This window comes from Anomaloglossus baeobatrachus, chromosome 11, assembly GCF_048569485.1.
Source record: "Anomaloglossus baeobatrachus isolate aAnoBae1 chromosome 11, aAnoBae1.hap1, whole genome shotgun sequence".
Lineage (NCBI taxonomy): Eukaryota > Metazoa > Chordata > Amphibia > Anura > Aromobatidae > Anomaloglossus > Anomaloglossus baeobatrachus.
In genome coordinates, this window is record NC_134363.1 from 189,949,535 (window position 1) to 189,970,954 (window position 21,420).

General features: G+C 53.9%; 1 protein-coding gene across 9 annotated transcripts in view; it reads left to right on the plus strand.

The window, feature by feature from the left end:
* Nucleotides 1–21,420, plus strand: part of LOC142256902 (CMP-N-acetylneuraminate-beta-galactosamide-alpha-2,3-sialyltransferase 4-like) — a 165,250-nt gene that overhangs the window by 52,966 nt on the left and 90,864 nt on the right. For 5 of the 9 annotated variants that reach the window (XM_075328885.1, XM_075328884.1, XM_075328886.1 and 2 more), the window contains one exon: nt 12,931–12,983. The exons of the other annotated variants lie outside the window; for them this stretch is intronic. The gene's annotated coding sequence lies outside the window, so the exon portion shown is untranslated. The remainder of the gene's footprint in view (nt 1–12,930; nt 12,984–21,420) is intronic. 9 annotated transcript variants of the gene reach the window in all.

A 21,420-nucleotide genomic window follows, 5' to 3' on the forward strand; every position in this document is an offset into this window, starting at 1 on the left:
CGGTGCAGTGCATGGTGTATAGTGAGCATGTCGGTGCAGTGCATGGTGTATAGTGAGCATGTCGGTGCAGTGCATGGTGTATAGTGAGCATGTCGGTGCAGTGCATGGTGTATAGTGAGCATGTCGGTGCAGTGCATGGTGTATAGTGAGCATGTCGGTGCAGTGCATGGTGTATAGTGAGCATGTCGGTGCAGGGCATGGTGTATAGTGAGCATGTCGGTGCAGTGCATGGTGTATAGTGAGCATGTCGGTGCAGTGCATGGTGTATAGTGAGCATGTCGGTGCAGTGCATGGTGTATAGTGAGCATGTCGGTGCAGTGCATGGTGTATAGTGAGCATGTCGGTGCAGTGCATGGTGTATAGTGAGCATGTCGGTGCAGTGCATGGTGTATAGTGAGCATGTCGGTGCAGCACATGCCCAGAAGGAAGAAGAGCAGCAGATGTCAGATGGAGCAGAGGGGACGTCATAATCAGTGGTGAGGCACCATGAGGCCACACCCATAGTGCACTGATAATCTTATTTGCATAAGAATGAATATGGGAATTTTGAGCACTCAGGGCTTCCATACATCATTGGTCACGAATACAGATGATTATTTTATGTAAAATCACATAGAAGGCAGGAATCTCCTGTGTACAGGTAACGGAGGGGCTGTGGAGAGTGGTGACACTACTGAGGCTGATGGCACAATGCAGATTTGGGCATTGCCCCTGTGTATATCCCCTGTGTGACGCCTGCTACAATCTGCAGCCTCGTGTGCCAGCGCCGTCTCCCTCCCACGCAGCAGCTGGCATAACACGCCCTCCGTGAAGAATTCCTGCATTTCTGTCTGACCAAAGCCCAAGTTAGGAAGTGACACCGACGGAAACTTTCCAAACTGTCTGCACTTTATCTCCTGAAATACAAGTCACCGCCCGGGAGCAGCCGTACCCAGCAGAACGCTGCGTCTGCAGCCGGGAAATGGGAGGTATGCTGGGCTGTGGGCGACGTACTGCCAGGGACAGAGGAGGCGTGCTGTGCCTCCAGCTCTGAGCTCCTGCATCCTCTGCAGTTATCAGTGCTGCCAGCAGGTGGCGGTGTCTGACGCTGCATCCATTGTCACTTGCGGCTCCGCCTCCTCGTGAAAGTGTCTAAATCGCAGCATTTACTAAATAATAATTAAAACAATTGCGAAAAGTAAAAGACAACAATGAAAATATATTTATAGCTGCAGTTCTGATCCTCAGCGATCTGCCTGACAACTGCCGACAGGCACCTGACAACCGCCGACAGGCACCTGACAACCGCCGACAGGCACCTGACAACTGCCGACAGGCACCTGACAACCGCCGACAGGCACCTGACAACCGCCGACAGGCACCTGGCAACTGCCGACAGGCACCTGACAACCGCCGACAGGCACCTGACAACCGCCGACAGGCACCTGACAACTGCCGACAGGCACCTGACAACCGCCGACAGGCACCTGACAACCGCCGACAGGCACCTGACAACCGCCGACAGGCACCTGGCAACAGCCGACAGGCACCTGACAACCACCGACAGGCACCTGACAACCGCCGACAGGCACCTGGCAACTGCCGACAGGCACCTGACAACCGCCGACAGGCACCTGACAACCGCCGACAGGCACCTGACAACCGCCGACAGGCACCTGGCAACTGCCGACAGGCACCTGACAACCGCCGACAGGCACCTGGCAACTGCCGACAGGCACCTGACAACCGCCGACAGGCACCTGGCAACTGCCGACAGGCACCTGACAACCACCGACAGGCACCTGACAACCGCCGACAGGCACCTGACAACCGCCGACAGGCACCTGGCAACTGCCGACAGGCACCTGACAACCACCGACAGGCACCTGACAACCGCCGACAGGCACCTGACAACCGCCGACAGGCACCTGGCAACTGCCGACAGGCACCTGACAACCGCCGACAGGCACCTGGCAACTGCCGACAGGCACCTGACAACCGCCGACAGGCACCTGACAACCACCTAGATGCATCTGACAATCTCCGAGAAGCACATCACAACCACCAACAGGCACCTGACAACCACCGACTGTCATCTGACAACTGCCGACAGGCACCTGGCAACTGCCGACAGGCACCTGACAAATGCCTAGAGGCATCTAACAACCGCCTAGATGCATCTGACAATCTCCGAGAAGCACATCACAACCACCGACAGGCACCTGACAACCGCCTAGAAAAATCTGACAATCACCGATGGGCACCTGAGAACCGCCGACAGGCATTTCACAACCGCCCACAGACACCTGACAACCGCCGACAGGCATTTCACAACCACCCACAGACACCTGACAACCGCCGACAGGCATTTCACAACCGCCCACAGACACCTGACAACCGCCGACAGGCATTTCACAACCGCCCACAGACACCTGACAACCGCCTAGAGGCACCTCACAACTGCCCAGAGGCACTTGACAACCGCTGACAGGCACCTGACAACTACTATCGAGTTATTACAGTGCAAGATAAGAGGTGGCAGAAATATCCGTCAGCCGCTCATCTTTGTGCTGAAAATAACACTGATAGGCATCAGCCAAAAGTGGCGACCGAGGATCAGGAGGGTCATAGAGAGTCTGTCTATGGAGTATGTGCCCCCCACCTCTCGGGCCTTCTCTGCCCTCATCTACATCCATAGACATTAACATGGAGAAAAGTTTGTGCCCCCCCATATACACAGTGGGGACTTTCCTGTCCTCTGCTCCTCAGCACTCGGCCCCCGCTCTGTAACATTACGGGGTCTCCACTTCGTGGCTGAGTTGCTGCGGCTCCTTCCACTTCTCTATAATATCACTCACAGGTGACGGGGGAAGATTCAGGAGGAAGAAATGTCACGGACGGACTTGTTACCTTGGTAGCTCCTATTACAGGTCGCGCTGGTATCAGTGAGCTCTGCACCAGCGGCCGCTCTGTCACATGGTAGTAAAGACAGACAACATGGAGGGGGCCGGATGATATACACTGGGGGTGAGGGGCCGGACTCTATATACTGGGGATCAGGGGCCGGATGATATACACCGGGGGTGAGGGGCTGGAGGTTATACACTAGGGGGTGAGGGGCCGGAGGTTATACACCGGGGAGTGAGGGGCTGGAGGTTATACACCGGGGAGTGAGGGGCCGGAGGTTATACACTGAGGGGTGAGGGGCCGGAGTTTATACACCGGGGAGTGAGGGGCTGGAGGTTATACACTGGGGGGTGAGGGGCCGGAGTTTATACACCGGGGAGTGAGGGGCTGGAGGTTATACACCGGGGAGTGAGGGGCCGGAGGTTATACACTGGGGGGTGAGGGGCCGGAGTTTATACACCGGGGAGTGAGGGGCTGGAGGTTATACACTGGGGGGTGAGGGGCTGGAGGTTATACACTCGGGAGTGAGGGGCCGGAGTTTATACACCGGGGAGTGAGGGGCTGGAGGTTATACACTGGGGGGTGAGGGGCTGGAGGTTATACACTGGGGAGTGAGGGGCCGGAGTTTATACACCGGGGAGTGAGGGGCTGGAGGTTATACACAGGGGAGTGAGGGGCCGGAGGTTATACACCGGGGAGTGAGGGGCTGGAGGTTATACACTGGGGGGTGAGGGGCCGGAGGTTATACACCGGGGAGTGAGGGGCTGGAGGTTATACACTGGGGAGTGAGTTTATACACCGGGGAGTGAGGGGCTGGAGTTTATACACAGGGGAGTGAGGGGCCGGAGGTTATACACTGGGGGATGAGGGGCCGGAGTTTATACACCGGGGAGTGAGGGGCCGGAGGTTATACACTGGGGGGTGAGGGGCCGGAGGTTATACACTGGGGGGTGAGGGGCCGGAGTTTATACACCGGGGAGTGAGGGGCCGGAGGTTATACACTGGGGGGTGAGGGGCCGGAGTTTATACACCGGGGACTGAGCGGCTGGAGGTTATACACTGGGGGGTGAGGGGCCGGAGGTTATACACCGGGGAGTGAGGGGCCGGAGTTTATACACCGGGGAGTGAGGGGCTGGAGTATATACACCGGGGACTGAGCGGCTGGAGGTTATACACTGGGGCTGAGGGGCCGGATGTTATACACTGGGGGTGAGGGGCCGGATGTTATACATTGGGGAGTGAGGGGCTGGAGGTTATACACCGGGGAGTGAAGGGCTGGAGGTTATACACCGGGGAGTTAGGGGCCGGAGGTTATACACTGGGGAGTGAGGGGCCGGAGGTTATACACCGGGGAGTGAGGGGCCGGAGGTTATACACTGGGGGGTGAGGGGCCGGAGTTTATACACCGGGGACTGAGCGGCTGGAGGTTATACACTGGGGGGTGAGGGGCCGGAGGTTATACACCGGGGAGTGAGGGGCCGGAGTTTATACACCGGGGAGTGAGGGGCTGGAGTATATACACCGGGGACTGAGCGGCTGGAGGTTATACACTGGGGCTGAGGGGCCGGATGTTATACACTGGGGGTGAGGGGCCGGATGTTATACATTGGGGAGTGAGGGGCTGGAGGTTATACACCGGGGAGTGAAGGGCTGGAGGTTATACACCGGGGAGTGAGGGGCCGGAGGTTATACACTGGGGAGTGAGGGGCCGGAGGTTATACACCGGGGAGTGAGGGGCCGGATGTTATACACTGGGGAGTGAGGGGCTGGAGGTTATACACCGGGGAGTGAAGGGCTGGAGGTTATACACCGGGGAGTGAGGGGCCGGAGGTTATACACCGGGGAGTGAGGGGCTGGAAGTTATACACCGGGGAGTGAGGGGCCGGAGGTTATACACCGGGGAGTGAGGGGCCGGAGGTTATACACTGGGGAGTGAGGGGCTGGAGGTTATACACCGGGGAGTGAGGGGCTGGAGGTTATACACTGGGGAGTGAGGGGCTGGAGGTTATACACTGGGGAGTGAAGGGCTGGAGGTTATACACCGGGGAGTGAGGGGCCGGAGGTTATACACTGGGGAGTGAAGGGCTGGAGTTTATACACCGGGGAGTGAGGGGCTGGAGGTTATACACCGGGGAGTGAGGGGCCGGAGGTTATACACTGGGGAGTGAGGGGCCGGAGGTTATACACTGGGGAGTGAGGGGCCGGAGGTTATACACCGGGGAGTGAGGGGCCGGAGGTTATACACCGGGGAGTGAGGGGCCGGAGGTTATACACTGGGGAGTGAGGGGCTGGAGGTTATACACCGGGGAGTGAAGGGCCGGAGGTTATACACCGGGGAGTGAAGGGCTGGAGGTTATACACCGGGGAGTGAAGGGCTGGAGGTTATACACCGGGGAGTGAGGGGCTGGAGGTTATACACCGGGGAGTGAGGGGCTGGAGGTTATACACCGGGGAGTGAGGGGCCGGAGGTTATACACCGGGGAATGAGGGGCCGGAGGTTATACACTGGGGAGTGAGGGGCTGGAGGTTATACACCGGGGAGTGAAGGGCTGGAGGTTATACACCGGGGAGTGAGGGGCCGGAAGTTATACACCGGGGAGTGAGGGGCTGGAGGTTATACACTGGGGAGTGAGGGGCTGGAGGTTATACACCGGGGAGTGAGGGGCCGGAGGTTATACACCGGGGAGTGAGGGGCCGGAGGTTATACACTGGGGAGTGAGGGGCTGGAGGTTATACACCGGGGAGTGAGGGGCCGGAGGTTATACACCGGGGAGTGAGGGGCTGGAGGTTATACACCGGGGAGTGAGGGGCTGGAGGTTATACACCGGGGAGTGAGGGGCCGGAGGTTATACACCGGGGAGTGAGGGGCTGGAGGTTATACACTGGGGAGTGAGGGGCTGGAGGTTATACACCGGGGAGTGAGGGGCCGGAGGTTATACACCGGGAAGTGAGGGGCCGGAGGTTATACACTGGGGAGTGAGGGGCTGGAGGTTATACACCGGGGAGTGAGGGGCCGGAGGTTATACACCGGGGAGTGAGGGGCTGGAGGTTATACACCGGGGAGTGAGGGGCTGGAGGTTATACACCGGGGAGTGAGGGGCCGGAGGTTATACACCGGGGAGTGAGGGGCTGGAGGTTATACACTGGGGAGTGAGGGGCTGGAGGTTATACACCGGGGAGTGAGGGGCCGGAGGTTATACACTGGGGAGTGAGGGGCTGGAGGTTATACACCGGGGAGTGAGGGGCTGGAGGTTATACACTGGGGAGTGAGGGGCTGGAGGTTATACACCGGGGAGTGAGGGGCTGGAGGTTATACACTGGGGAGTGAAGGGCTGGAGGTTATACACCGGGGAGTGAGGGGCTGGAGGTTATACACCGGGGAGTGAGGGGCTGGAGGTTATACACTGGGGAGTGAGGGGCTGGAGGTTATACACCGGGGAGTGAGGGGCCGGAGGTTATACACTGGGGAGTGAGGGGCTGGAGGTTATACACCGGGGAGTGAGGGGCCGGAGGTTATACACCGGGGAGTGAGGGGCTGGAGGTTATACAGTGGCTGTGAGAGGCCGGAGGTTATACACTGGCTGTGAGGGGCTGGAGGTTATACACTGGCTGTGAGGGGCTGGAGGTTATACACTGAGGGGTGAGGGGCTGGAGGTTATACACCGGGGAGTGAGGGGCTGGAGGTTATACACTGGCTGTGAGGGGCTGGAGGTTATACACTGAGGGGTGAGGGGCTGGATGTTATACACTGGGGGATGAGGGGCTGGAGGTTATACACAGAGGGGGGGGGGGGTGAGGGGCCGGAGGTAATACGCCAGGGGGTAAGGGTGCCGCTGGATCCTCTTCATCCTCCATGACAACATACCGAAGATGGAGGATGTTACAGACCCTGCGCTCCTCCACCTTCCGTGCGCGGAGGCCCCACAGTTGCTCTATAGGGTTCAGATCTGGAGACGCTCTGCCAGATTTCTGGACACATCGGGGTCCTGGACTTTAGCTTCTCTCCTAGTTCCCATTTGTCAGATTATTCGGATCCTTCAGGGTCTCGTTCACACGGCGCAGAATCACTTTATATTTCAGGGTCTCGTTCTTTATGGCCAATACCCACAAATTTCCATGTATTTTTGTTCTGCATTCACTCCTGATGCAATCGCGTTCCTCCTCGTTCAGGTTCCTAATGAGCGGCTGTCACAGCCTCGGTTTATTGGGTACAGTTGTCATAAATCACAGATTGCAGTGAAATTAATGAGACGAAGGGAAAAAAAAACAAAGAAAAAAGGTCTAAAAGGTGTTTTTTTTTTTAATATGACAATTTTTATTTAGTTTATGATAAAATATAAGGTGCAGAAAATCCCTCTCAAGGGAAAACTCCCCATGTGCCCATAGGGTGCGGCCCCGGAGAAGCGCGTCTGTTGCATCCAATGTACCCAGTACCTAGGAATTTGGCACACGGCCCTGGAGAAGTGCATCTATTGTATCGTCCACCCTTTACTGGGGTGTCATGAGTGGGGACCCCGCTGTCATTACAGCATATGGAGGTCCCGCGTGACACATTGCTGCTGGATTCATGGAGTCTGGACGGCAGCGCTCACCTGGCGGGACGGTATATGGCGCATCTGCGATGGGAAAAGTCGTGTTACGTGTGGTAATCTCCAGATTTATACAGTATAGATCAATAATTAGTCATTGATGTGAATTCTGGATCCATTAATTAATAACGCCGCCTGCATGAGACTTTATCTGAATGGTACAATAAAGCATCATACGATGGAACATCATGGATCATATCAGGACAGATTTTATATATATTTATATATATATATTTATATTCAGAAGAATGTGGCAGTTCCATGAAGTAACATTAGACTCGGTGACGCCGCCGCACATTCTATCAACCTGCAATTAATTAATGACAATTAGAGCCATAAACCCATGCGTGGAGCAGTGATTTATGATAACCTGATGGATCACCTCTGTGGACGCGCCCCGCTCCGGGCGATTATCAGCGTGTAAAGGCACTCACTGCTAATTAGTACAATACATATTGTGAGTGTTCCTTATAGAAGAACTCCACCCAGAACTGAGCCGGTCGGAAGCTCGGAGCCACCAATCTCCATATTAAAGAATAATGCTCTCCAGCCATTGCAAAGCGTGTCACATCATACCCCAGCCCGGGGCTGGCCGAGCATGCTGGGGGTTGTAGTTGTGACACCCCGGTAATCTGCCGCTGGTCCTCACCGGGCTCCGCACTGGTTTCTCTCACATTTCTGCATCTTTTATCGTTTTCATCTTTTGCTTTTTGTTTTAGACCTGCTTATAACTGATATTCAAATTGTCTCTCCAGGAAAGGAGACAAACTCTAGAGACACCTATTAGGAAGTAGCGATCCTAAAAGTCAAAAGTGGCCTTTTAACAAGCCTTTTCATATGACCTAGGATATATGCCAGATCAGAATCCCAATTTGCAGACACGCTGTTTCGGGTGATTGCCCCTCGTCAGTGCAAAGTGTGGGTAACTGATCTGGCTCATGAGAAGCTATGTGGGGACAACAGGGGAAGACTATTCTCCTTACGGAGACCTGACAAACCAGTCTGGCTGTCAGTGGTGAGGGGACTTATAGCGCTTACGACTGATATGTGAGTCAGGAGCAGCGCCCTCGTCTGGCTGTGAGCCGTCGGTGCTGCCCTGCTGTCCAGACTCTCCATCCTCCATGACCTCATGCTGGTGCTGATGAAATCAGATGATGCATTGGGGATTGCAGAAGATTGCACAGATGATTGTACAGATGACTGCACAGATGATTGCACAAATGATTGTACAGAGGCTTGTACAGAGGATATCACAGATGATTGCACAGATGATATCATGGATGATTGTACAGGTGATTGCACGGATGATTGTACAGAGGATTGTACATTGGATCGCACAGAGGATTGCATAGATGATTGCACAGGTGATTGCACAGGTGATATCATGGATGATTGTACAGATGATTGCACAGGTGATATCATGGATGATTGTACAGATGATTGCACAGGTGATATCATGGATGATTGTACAGATGATTGTACAGATGATTGCACAGGTGATATCATGGATGATTGTACAGATGATTGCACAGGTGATATCATGGATGATTGTACAGATGATTGCACAGGTGATATCATGGATGATTGTACAGATGATTGCACAGGTGATATTATGGATGATTGTACAGATGATTGCACAGGTGATATCATGGATGATTGTACAGATGATTGCACAGGTGATATCATGGATGATTGTACAGATGATTGCACAGATGATTGCACAGGTGATATCATGGATGATTGTACAGATGATTGCACAGGTGATATCATGGATGATTGTACAGATGATTGCACAGGTGATATCATGGATGATTGATGATTGCACAGGTGATATCATGGATGATTGTACGGGTGATTGCATTACACATTGTTTGCCGTTGGGAGGCTCCATGACTCTGCGTTCATATTTTGCTTTGTCTACACAGTAAAGCTGAACTGAATATTTCCTCCTCCCATTTCCGGTGTAATCTCAGATTTGGGGTCTTCTCTGTTCTCTCTTTGCCAGGGCTGAGAGGTCTTGGTTTGATATCAGAGTTTTGACCAGATGTCTTCTCCTCCCCTCTCACAGTGTGCAGTCCTGCTCCTGCAGCTGCATCCCCCTCCTTTCCCCTCCCCTCTTCACTATATCCTCTAGTTTTTCTGATTGAGGAGGTTTGGGAACATTCACAGAAAGTCTCACGGAAAGTGATGTGAACGACAGGTTCTAGGAGGGTTCTGAAGGCGTCACCTTCTCCTAATTGCACTGATACAATGTTTCATTTCGTCACTTATATGAGTGATCTGGGAGGAATAGAAATCGGCAAATCATACGGATTTTACAGGGAAATTCAGTTAGGAGTGAAGTAATTCTCTGCAAGTTGAATGTTCCTTCTTCTGTTCTGGGGTCTCCAATTCCCGGAGAATAATCAATATGGGATATTTAAAAAAATAAAACCCATCAGCGCTCCGCTGTCCCCCCGTCCGGGTGTCTGGGAGTCTTTCATCCTTCCTCGCTGTGCAGATTCTGTGGCCTCTTCAGACCCGGACGTCTGACACGATTCCTCATGGCTGCGCTCCATGCCTTTACTCAAGATGTGTCCCTCGAAGGGACGTCAGAGAACGGCTCGTGCCGGTAGTCCTGGAGTGCAGAGGCCAAAAACAATCTGTGTAACAGGGGCGCCGAGACCCTGATGATGAGCTACTGGACCAACGGCACCAGTGAGCTACCGGACCAACGGCACCAGTGAGCTACCGGACCGACGGCACCAGTGAGCTACCGGACCGACGGCACCAGTGAGCTACCGGGCCGACGGCACCAGTGAGCTACCGGACTGACGGCACCAGTGAGCTACCGGGCCGACGGCACCAGTGAGCTACCAGACCGACGGCACCAGTGAGCTACCGGGCCAAGGTCACCAGTGAGCTACCGGCCCTACGGCACCAGTGAGCTACCGGACCGATGGCACTAGTGAGCTACCGGAACTACGGCACCAGTGAGCTACCGGACCGACGGCATCAGTGAGCTATTGGACTGATGGCACCAGTAAGCTACGGGGCCAATGGCACCAGTGAGCTACCGGGCCGAAGGCACCAGTGAGCTACCGGACCGACGGCACCAGTGAGCTACCGGACCGACGGCACCAGTGAGCTACCGGACCGACGGCACCAGTGAGCTACCGGACCGACGGCACCAGTGAGCTACAGGGCCGACGGCACCAGTGAGCTACCGGACCGACGGCACCAGTGAGCTACCGGACCGACGGCACCAGTGAGCTACCGGACCGACAGCACCAGTGAGCTACCGGACCTACGGCACCAGTGAGCTACCGGACCGATGGCACTAGTGAGCTACCGGACCTACGGCACCAGTGAGCTACCGGACCGATGGCACCAGTGAGCTACCGGGCCGACTGCACCAGTGAGCTACCAGACCGATGGCACCAGTGAGCTACCGGGCCGACGGCACCAGTGAGCTAAAGGGTCAACAGCACCAGTGAGCTACCGGACCGACGGCACCAGTGAGCTACCAGACCGACGGCACCAGTGAGCTACCGGGCCGACGGCACCAGTGAGCTACCGGTCCAAGGTCACCAGTGAGCTACCGGCCCTACGGCACCAGTGAGCTACCGGACCTACGGCACCAGTGAGCTACCGGACCGATGGCACCAGTGAGCTACCGGGCCGACGGCACCAGTGAGCTACCGGACCGACGGCATCAGTGAGCTAAAGGGCCAACAGCACCAGTGAGCTACCGGACTGACGGCACCAGTGAGCTACTGGACCGATGGCACCAGTAAGCTACGGGGCCAACGGCACCAGTGAGCTACCGGGCCGAAGGCACCAGTGAGCTACCGGACCGATGGCACCAGTGAGCTACCGGGCCGACGGCACCAGTGAGCTAAAGGGTCAACAGCACCAGTGAGCTACCGGACCGACGGCACCAGTGAGCTACCAGACCGACGGCACCAGTGAGCTACCGGGCCGACGGCACCAGTGAGCTACCGGTCCAAGGTCACCAGTGAGCTACCGGCCCTACGGCACCAGTGAGCTACCGGACCTATGGCACCAGTGAGCTACCGGACCGATGGCACCAGTGAGCTACCGGGCCGACGGCACCAGTGAGCTACCGGACCGACGGCATCAGTGAGCTAAAGGGCCAACAGCACCAGTGAGCTACTGGACCGATGGCACCAGTAAGCTACGGGGCCAACGGCACCAGTGAGCTACCGGGCCGAAGGCACCAGTGAGCTACCGGACCGACGGCACCAGTGAGCTACCGGGCCGACGGCACCAGTGAGCTACCGGACCAACGGCACCAGTGAGCTACCGGACCGACAGCACCAGTGAGCTACCGGGCCGAGGTCACCAGTGAGCTACCGGACCTACGGCACCAGTGAGCTACCGGACCGATGGCACTAGTGAGCTACCGGACCTACGGCACCAGTGAGCTACCGGACCGACGACACCAGTGAGCTACCGGGCCGACGGCACCAGTGAGCTACCGGACCGACAGCACCAGTGAGATACCGGACCGACGGCACCAGTGAGCTACCGGACCGACGGCACCAGTGAGCTACCGGACCGACAGCACCAGTGAGCTACCGGGCCAAGGTCACCAGTGAGCTACCGGACCTACGGCACCAGTGAGCTACCGGACCTACGGCACCAGTGAGCTACCGGACCGATGGCACCAGTGAGCTACCGGGCCGACGGCACCAGTGAGCTACCGGACCGATGGCACCAGTGAGCTACCGGGCCGACGGCACCAGTGAGCTACCGGACCAACGGCATCAGTGAGCTAAAGGGCCAACGGCACCAGTGAGCTACCGGACCGACGGCACCAGTGAGCTACCGGACCGACGGCACCAGTGAGCTACCGGGCCGACGGCACCAGTGAGCTACCGGACCGACGGCACCAGTGAGCTACCGGACCGACGGCACCAGTGAGCTACTGGGCCAAGGTCACCAGTGAGCTACCGGACCTACGGCACCAGTGAGCTACCGGACCAATGGCACTAGTGAGCTACCGGACCTACGGCACCAGTGAGCTACCGGACCGATGGCACCAGTGAGCTACCGGGCCGACGGTACTAGTGAGCTACCGGACCGACGGCACCAGTGAGCTACCGGACCTACGGCACCAGTGAGCCAGGAGTGTTATTTAATTTTTAACCATTTGCGCTTTATGGATCGGTAACAAGAGGACACAAAATGATGTGAAATTGGAGTGATCTCCGTGGAATAGATTTTCTCGTCTGTCGCCGCTTGTTGTGAAGATTCCGTCACCCGGAGATTGATGTGCAAGTTACATTTTCCAAATAAAGTGACAACTATAAACAGGGCATTTGTGGCCCCATCGATGGTGGAGCTGGAGCGTCACCGGAGGATCGGGTCACCGGCCGGGAAGCGCTGCATTTGTCTGTGCTCCAAGAGGCGCCACAATGTCGTCTCATTTCTCTTATTCTCTTTCTTCCAGGACGGAGAATCTGTGAGATGCGGTGGAGACGCTACGACCACCATTAAGAGACGGTGAGTATGGAGAATGAAGGCTGGTGCATGTAGTCCGCCAGGGAAAGGTGATAAGTCCCTATAGGCAGTCACACCCTTAAAGGGATTCTGTCACCCCCAAATGCGAAGTTGGGCGAAGTTATATAGGGGACGTTGCCCCTCTCAGTCGCACTTGTGGTAAATATTCTGTTGTTGTAGTTACTTATGCAGCTCAGGGGCTCCCGCCCCGCAGCCGAGCGCACAGGACACCATTGTGCACTCCCATTTTCATTATGAGCAGTTCCTCTGGTACTGATGGTCGGTGCACACGGAGTGTGACGGTGTCAGTGCGCACAGTGCAGCCCTCATTTCTCAGTGCAGCCCCCATTTCTCAGTGCCTTCTGTCTGATGCACCCAGAAGTGTCGCGGGCGGCTCCGGAGCAGATCAGTTTCGCGCTGCGCTGTGATCTCCGCACAGAACAGATCACACATTGTAACCAGAACTATGAAATGCGGCCGGAAGCAAAGAAGGAGCCGAGTCCCCAACACTGCTGATTAGGAATATCAAAGCCGCTTTAATGGCCTCTCCTGTATATGGCGGTGTATACAGCGGCCTCTGCAGTATATGGCGGTGTATACAGCGGCCTCTCCTTTGTATAGGGCGGTGTATACAGCGGCCTCTCCAGCATATGGCGGTGTATACAGTGGCCTCTCCTTATATGGCGGTGTATACAGTAGTCTCTGCAGTATATGGCGGTGTATACAACGGCCTTTCCAGTATATGGTGGTTTATACAGTAGTCTCTCCAGTATATGGCGGTGTATACAGTGGTCTCTGCAGTATATGGCGGTGTATACAGTGCCCCCTCCAGGATATGGCAGTGTATACAGCGGCCTCTCCAGTATATGGCAGTGTATACAGCGGCCTCTCCAGTATTTGGCGGTGTATACAGCGGCTCCTCCAGTGTATGGCGGTGTATACAGTGGTCTCTGCAGTATATGGTGGTGTATACAGTGGTCTCTGCAGTATATGGCGGTGTATACAGTGGTCTCTCCAGTATATGGCGGTGTAGACAGTGGTCTCTCCAGTGTATGGCGGTGTATACAGTGGTCTCTGCAGTATATGGCGTTGTATACAGTGGTCTCTCCAGTATATGGTGGTGTATACAGTGGTCTCTCCAGTATATGGCGGTGTATACAGCGGCCTTTCCAGTATATGGCGGTGTAGACAGTGGTCTCTCCAGTATATGGCGGTGTATACAGTGGTCTCTGCAGTATATGGCTATATATACAGCAGCCTTTCCAGTATATGGCGGTGTATACAGCGACCTCTCCAGTGTATGGCGGTGTATACAGCGGCTCCTCCAGTGTATGGCGGTGTAGACAGTGGTCTCTCCAGTATATGGCGGTGTATACAGTGGTCTCTGCAGTATATGGCTATATATACAGCAGCCTTTCCAGTATATGGCGGTGTAGACAGTGGTCTCTCCAGTATATGACGGTGTACACAGTGGTCTCTTCAGTATATGGCTGTGTATACAGTGGTCTCTCCAGTATATGGCGGTGTATACAGTGGTCTCTGCAGTATATGGCTATGTATACAGTGGTCTCTCCAGTATATGGCGGTGTATACAGTGGTCTCTCCAGTATGTGGCGGTGTACACAGTGGTCTCTCCAGTATATGGCGGTGTATACAGTGGTCTTGCCAGTATATGGCGGTGTAGACAGTGGTCTCTCCAGTATATGGCGGTGTATACAGTGGTCTCTGCAGTATATGGCTATGTATACAGTGGTCTCTCCAGTATATGGCTGTGTATACAGTGGTCTCTCCAGTATATGGCGGTGTATACAGTGGTCTCTGCAGTATATGGCTATGTATACAGTGGTATCTCCAGTATATGGCGGTGTACACAGTGGTCTCTCCAGTATATGGCGGTGTACACAGTGGTCTCTTCAGTATATGGCTGTGTATACAGTGGTCTCTCCAGTATATGGCGGTGTATACAGTGGTCTCTCCAGTATATGGCTATGTATACAGTGGTCTCTCCAGTATATGGCGGTGTATACAGTGGTCTCTTCAGTATGTGGCGGTGTATACAGTGGTCTCTGCAGTATATGGCTATGTATACAGTGGTCTCTCCAGTATATGGCGGTGTAGACAGTGGTCTCTCCAGTATATGGCGGTGTATACAGTGGTCTCTGCAGTATATGGCTATGTATACAGTGGTCTCTCCAGTATATGGCTATGTATACAGTGGTCTCTCCAGTATATGGCGGTGTATACAGTGGTCTCTGCAGTATATGGCAGTGTAGACAGTGGTCTCTACAGTATATGGCGGTATAGACAGTGGTCTCTCCAGTATATGGCGGTGTAGACAGTGGTCTCTCCAGTATATGGCGGTGTATACAGTGGTCTCTCCAGTATATGGTGGTGTATACAGTGGTCTCTCCAGTATATGGCGGTGTATACAGCGGCCTTTCCAGTATATGGCGGTGTAGACAGTGGTCTCTCCAGTATATGGCGGTGTATACAGTGGTCTCTGCAGTATATGGCTATATATACAGCAGCCTTTCCAGTATATGGCGGTGTATACAGCGACCTCTCCAGTGTATGGCGGTGTAGACAGTGGTCTTTCCAGTATATGGCGGTGTAGACAGTGGTCTCTCCAGTATATGGCGGTGTACACAGTGGTCTCTTCAGTATATGGCTGTGTATACAGTGGTCTCTCCAGTATATGGCGGTGTATACAGTGGTCTCTGCAGTATATGGCTATGTATACAGTGGTCTCTCCAGTATATGGCGGTGTATACAGTGGTCTCTCCAGTATGTGGCGGTGTACACAGTGGTCTCTCCAGTATATGGCGGTGTATACAGTGGTCTTGCCAGTATATGGCTGTGTAGACAGTGGTCTCTCCAGTATATGGCGGTGTATACAGTGGTCTCTGCAGTATATGGCTATGTATACAGTGGTCTCTCCAGTATATGGCGGTGTACACAGTGGTCTCTCCAGTATATGGCGGTGTACACAGTGGTCTCTTCAGTATATGGCTGTGTATACAGTGGTCTCTCCAGTATATGGCGGTGTATACAGTGGTCTCTCCAGTATATGGCTATGTATACAGTGGTCTCTCCAGTATATGGCGGTGTATACAGTGGTCTCTCCAGTATGTGGCGGTGTATACAGTGGTCTCTGCAGTATATGGCTATGTATACAGTGGTCTCTCCAGTATATGGCGGTGTAGACAGTGATCTCTCCAGTATATGGCGGTGTATACAGTGGTCTCTGCAGTATATGGCTATGTATACAGTGGTCTTTCCAGTATATGGCTATGTATACAGTGGTCTCTCCAGTATATGGCGGTGTATACAGTGGTCTCTGCAGTATATGGCAGTGTAGACAGTGGTCTCTACAGTATATGGCGGTATAGACAGTGGTCTCTCCAGTATATGGCGGTGTAGACAGTGGTCTCTCCAGTATATGGCGGTGTAGACAGTGGTCTCTCCAGTATATGGCGGTGTAGATAGTGGTCTCTCCAGTATATGGCGGTATAGACAGTGGTCTCTCCAGTATATGGCGGTGTAGACAGTGGTCTCTCCAGTATATGGCGGTGTAGATAGTGGTCTCTCCAGTATATGGCGGTGTAGTGCCTGCTGCACTTTATCCCTTTCTTTTATGACATCCTTATCGTTATCAATATTTCCTTTGTGTAAAACATGAAATATCAGATGTAAGAAGAGAAGACGACGCGGCTCCTTGTAAATTTCGGATGACTCCAGTATCTGTGAGTGATGTAAATATTTCCGTCATTGGCTCGTACATTCCTCTTTGGATATTGAGCATCGCCCGTGTTATTCTAGAGGATTCCAGCACGCTAACTAATAAAGCCGCCGCGGCCGGACATTACCGGAGATTCTGGGCTGATAACAGCGAGGGAATAGAGAGGGCTTATGCACTGAAAACACCCCGGGGGGTTCTCGTTTGTTCCTGCCCCACATATACAGATTTATATACAGGTAAGCGGGGGTCGTATCCTGAGAACGGAGGGGGGGGAACAAAAGAGAAACCCCAGGAGCAGAGCGGGATTTGCTCCATGTTTGGCTCTTGCAGCGCCCTATGTGTGCAGTGTGCGCTGCCTCAGTGGACGAGCAGTTGAGCTCTGCCCCCGGTGGTGAGGAGGTGACACTGCAGCCTCGTCCTCACTGAGCGGCGGAGCTGACGGCTGCTATTTCTGCATTGTGCTCTTTCATCAGGACGCACCTCTGGATCTGTCATCGCGCAGGAATCCGAGTAATCATCTCATATAAAACTGGATCCAGCTAAAAAGGACAAGAAAAAAAGTCCGGGCAAAGCCAACCCCGGACTGGAACCTTCCAGACTACCCCGCCGGCTCTATCAGAAGGGGCAAAACACTCATTACTGACCTGAGTCACCAGAGCTTCACCGTCTGTGACCCTATGGCAACACTTCTAGCAACTACATTTGGAAGTGTTGTCATAGGAGCCCTGGGCTTTCCAGTTTTCACTGCTAGTGAAGAAATTCGAGCACTGATCTCATTGGCTGCTGTAAGCCCCAGTGTCCTCATAATAGCACTGAGCTTCCCAGGACACAGGAGGTGTTGCCATAGGGTCATGGGGAGAGAAGCTTCTATCTGAGGACTTTGGAAGCTTTTATAATTAATAGAAGTAATTACAATAATAAAAAAACACAATCCCTTCATCGGACTTTTAGGGGCCGGTGTCTGGACGAACTAGTCTTAGAGGAAAGCTGGGATTTTAGGATTGGAGGTCGCGTAGTAAAGATGTAGATGTGCAGCGCAACACCAGAGATACGGCCATGTATAACGGGCGTCCACCGCGGCTCAAACATCCGCCAGAGGAGGACAATAAGGGAGCTGGCCCTTTAACTTCACCTTCTCACATATTATTCTCCATTTCCTCAGAGGCTTCAGGTAATCAGCGCTAACAGGCGAGGATCTGCGGCGTCCCCAGGAGTCAGGTCCGCTCATTACATACAGCATTGCGACACATCAGTGCGGCATACCGAAACGCCACCACATGGGGAGAGATCCGCCATATAGTGACACATCCGCCACATAGTGACACATCTGCCACCTGGTGACACATCCGCCACATAGTGACACATCCGCCACCTGGTGACACATCTACCACATAGTGACACATCCGCCACATAGTGACACGTCTGTCATATAGTGACACATCCGTCATATAGTGACATATCCACCACATAGTGACACATCTGCCATCTGGTGACACATCCGCCACATAGTGACACATCCCCCACCTGGTGACACATTACTACATAGTGACACATCTACCACATAGTGACACATCAGTGCAGCATAATGAAACTCTACTACATAGTGACATGTCCGCCATGTAGTCTCAAAAAGAAAATGAACATGTCAAATGCAATGGGGTCCCCCAAAATGAATTAATTCATTGTATTGACACACATGCACAAACCATTAAGAACATTTAGAAAGCCAAATGAAGGCTGAGAAATGTTTCCCTTTAAATTAGACGTCTGATAAAGTGCTATAGAGAAACCTCCATATAGTAATGCCCCAAACACACGATAACAGTAGCCAAGAAGAATACAGCCAAACCCACACTGGGGAAAATAATGCTGTTATCAGGAACATCCCAATCCAAGGATTAGGGCTAGAAGGAGTGGGGATGCAGCCCCCCGTGTATCACCACAACTTGTGGCTTTCTCAAGGGCAGGCAGAATAAGAAATCATTCTTACTCTGCAGCGATACATTGGGGGCTGCATCCCCACTCCTCCTAGCACTAATCCTTGGATTGCGGTTATTCAGGCTCACTCCAGCAGCTCATGTACCCCCGATACCGGCAGCTCATATGCCCCCGACACCGGCAGCTCATGTGCCCCCCGACACCGGCAGCTCATGTGCCCCCTGACACCGGCAGCTCATGTGCCCCCCGACATCGGCAGCTCATGTGCCCCCCGACACCGACAGCTCATGTGCCCCCCGACACCGGCAGCTCATGTGCCCCCCGACACCGGCAGCTCATGTGCCCCCCGACACTGGCAGCTCATGTGCCCCCCGACATCGGCAGCTCATGTGCCCCCCGACACCGACAGCTCATGTGCCCCCAACACTGGCAGCTCATGTGCCCCCCGACACCGGCAGCTCATGTGCCCCCCGACACTAGCAGCTCATGTGCCCCCCGACACCGGCAGCTCATGTGCCCCCGACACCAGCAGCTCATGTGCCCCCCGACACCAGCAGCTCATGTGCCCCCCGACACCAGCAGTTCATGTGCCCACTAGCACCGGCAGCTCATGTGCCCCCCACAATACCAGCATCTCATGTGCCCCCTGGCACCGGCAGCTCATGTGCCCCCGACACCAGCAGCTCATGTGCCCCCCGACACCAGCAGCTCATGTGCCCCCCGACACCAGCAGCTCATGTGCCCCCCACAACACCAGCAGCTCATGTGCCCACTGGCACCGGCAGCTCATGTGCCCCCCACAATACCAGCATCTCATGTGCCCCCTGGCACCGGCAGCTCATGTGCCCCCCGACACCAGCAGCTCATGTGCCACCCGACACCTCATCTTCTCCCAACACCTGCAGCTCATGTGCCCCCCGACACCAGCTCATGTTCTCCCAACACCTGCAGCTCATGTGCCCCCCGACACCGGCAGCTCATGTTCACCTGCAGCTCATGTGCCCCCCGACACCGGCAGCTCATGTTCTCCCAACACTTGCAGCTCATGTGCCCCCCAGACACCTCATGTGCCCCCCGACACCGGCAGCTCATGTGCCCCTGACACCGGCAGCTCATGTTCTCCCAACACTTGCAGCTCATGTGCCCCCCAGACACCGGCAGCTCATGTGCCCCCCGACACCGGCAGCTCATGTGCCCCCCGACACCGGCAGCTCATGTTCTCCTAACACCTGTAGCTCATGTGGCCCCCGACACCTCATGTGCCCCCCAACACCGGCAGCTCATGTGGCCCCCGACACCTCATGTGCCCCCCAACACCGGCAGCTCATGTTCCCCCGACACCGGCAGCTCAGATGCCCCCCAACCCCGGGATCTCATATGTCCCCCAACACTGGCAGCTCATGTGCCCCCCAACACGGGGATCTCATATGTCCCTTGGTAATTAGAGGTTTGCGGTGTCAATTTTAGCTTTGTACCTAAGGCTTTCATTGGGGTGTACTCACTTCAGCAGTAGAGTCTTGAATAAGTTTTTTAGGAAAATCACTTTTTTAAATGGCAGAAAATGACGGATTTTGTTTCCGATCAGTGGCCGACGTGTGCGAGACGTTTGTAGTTTGGGATCCACAGAAAAATGTGAATTCTAAATAACACTAAAGGTTTTTTGACCAATCAGCTGGGGTGTACTCACTTATGCTGAGCACTGGATGCTGACACAGTATAGTAATATATACAGTATATATTGACACACAGTGATACTCTCTGTGGTAACTTGGATACATTGTATCATCCACAGTAATCTATGGAGAGCCTGGCAATGCTGATACATATTAACCCCTCCATCCCCAGTGTGTTATCCGGCTTTTCTCCGGTCGTGGTATAATGTGATAATGGCGCAGTTTTCATTACTCGCAGCCCCGGCCCGCGGCTCATTCTGGGGGGCGAATTATTTTTGGAACCAGGTACAATAATATTTGCTCTTTATACCTGGCTCCCGCCATCTGTAGAAGACAACGAGGCCTTTGTGGCAAAATCACCGAAGTCTCTGCCGAATTATTAATGCAGACAAACGACTAAAGTGTAATATGGGGCGATGGCTGCTCCCTGCAATTATCACACGTCCCCGGGGGTTGGGACTGTGGCTTTGGATCCGTCCTCTTTTATGTTGACTTTCCAAGTTTGCCGAGTTTCTTTGCCCTAAAGTAAAATACACAAAAAGATGTAATGATTCCGTTGCGTATCGTCAGTCTGGAGCCTACAAAGTGACTGATTGTTTCCCATCTCTATCTGAATGACAAACAAAAGTACAATATGGCTGATATCACCCAGCTTTCCCACAGCCCTGAATGGTAGAGCAGGTGTTACCATTGAGCCAAGCAGATGTGTAGCTTCCATTCACACACCCTACGACCTGGGAGACTGTGGGGCTGTATGATGGCGGTATAAAGGATTGCATCTAGGGGACAATACCGCAAACACAGCGACGTTTAAAGAGGCAGAGAAAAAATAAAAACATTTTATAACACAAAATTGAGCTCAACCCACCTATCAGGGAGGTTTTCTTATATTCTCGATTGTCCATCTACGTCATTCCCGAACCTCGCCCTTCTACAGATTTTTGTACCTTCAGAGAGATTTAATAATTTGCTCAAGTGGAGTCGACTTTAGTAAATCTGGATCACACTGACGGTATTATTTAAAGTGCTTTACAACCAGGGGCGTAACAATCATGGTCGCAGAGGGTGTGACAACGACTGGGCACGCGCT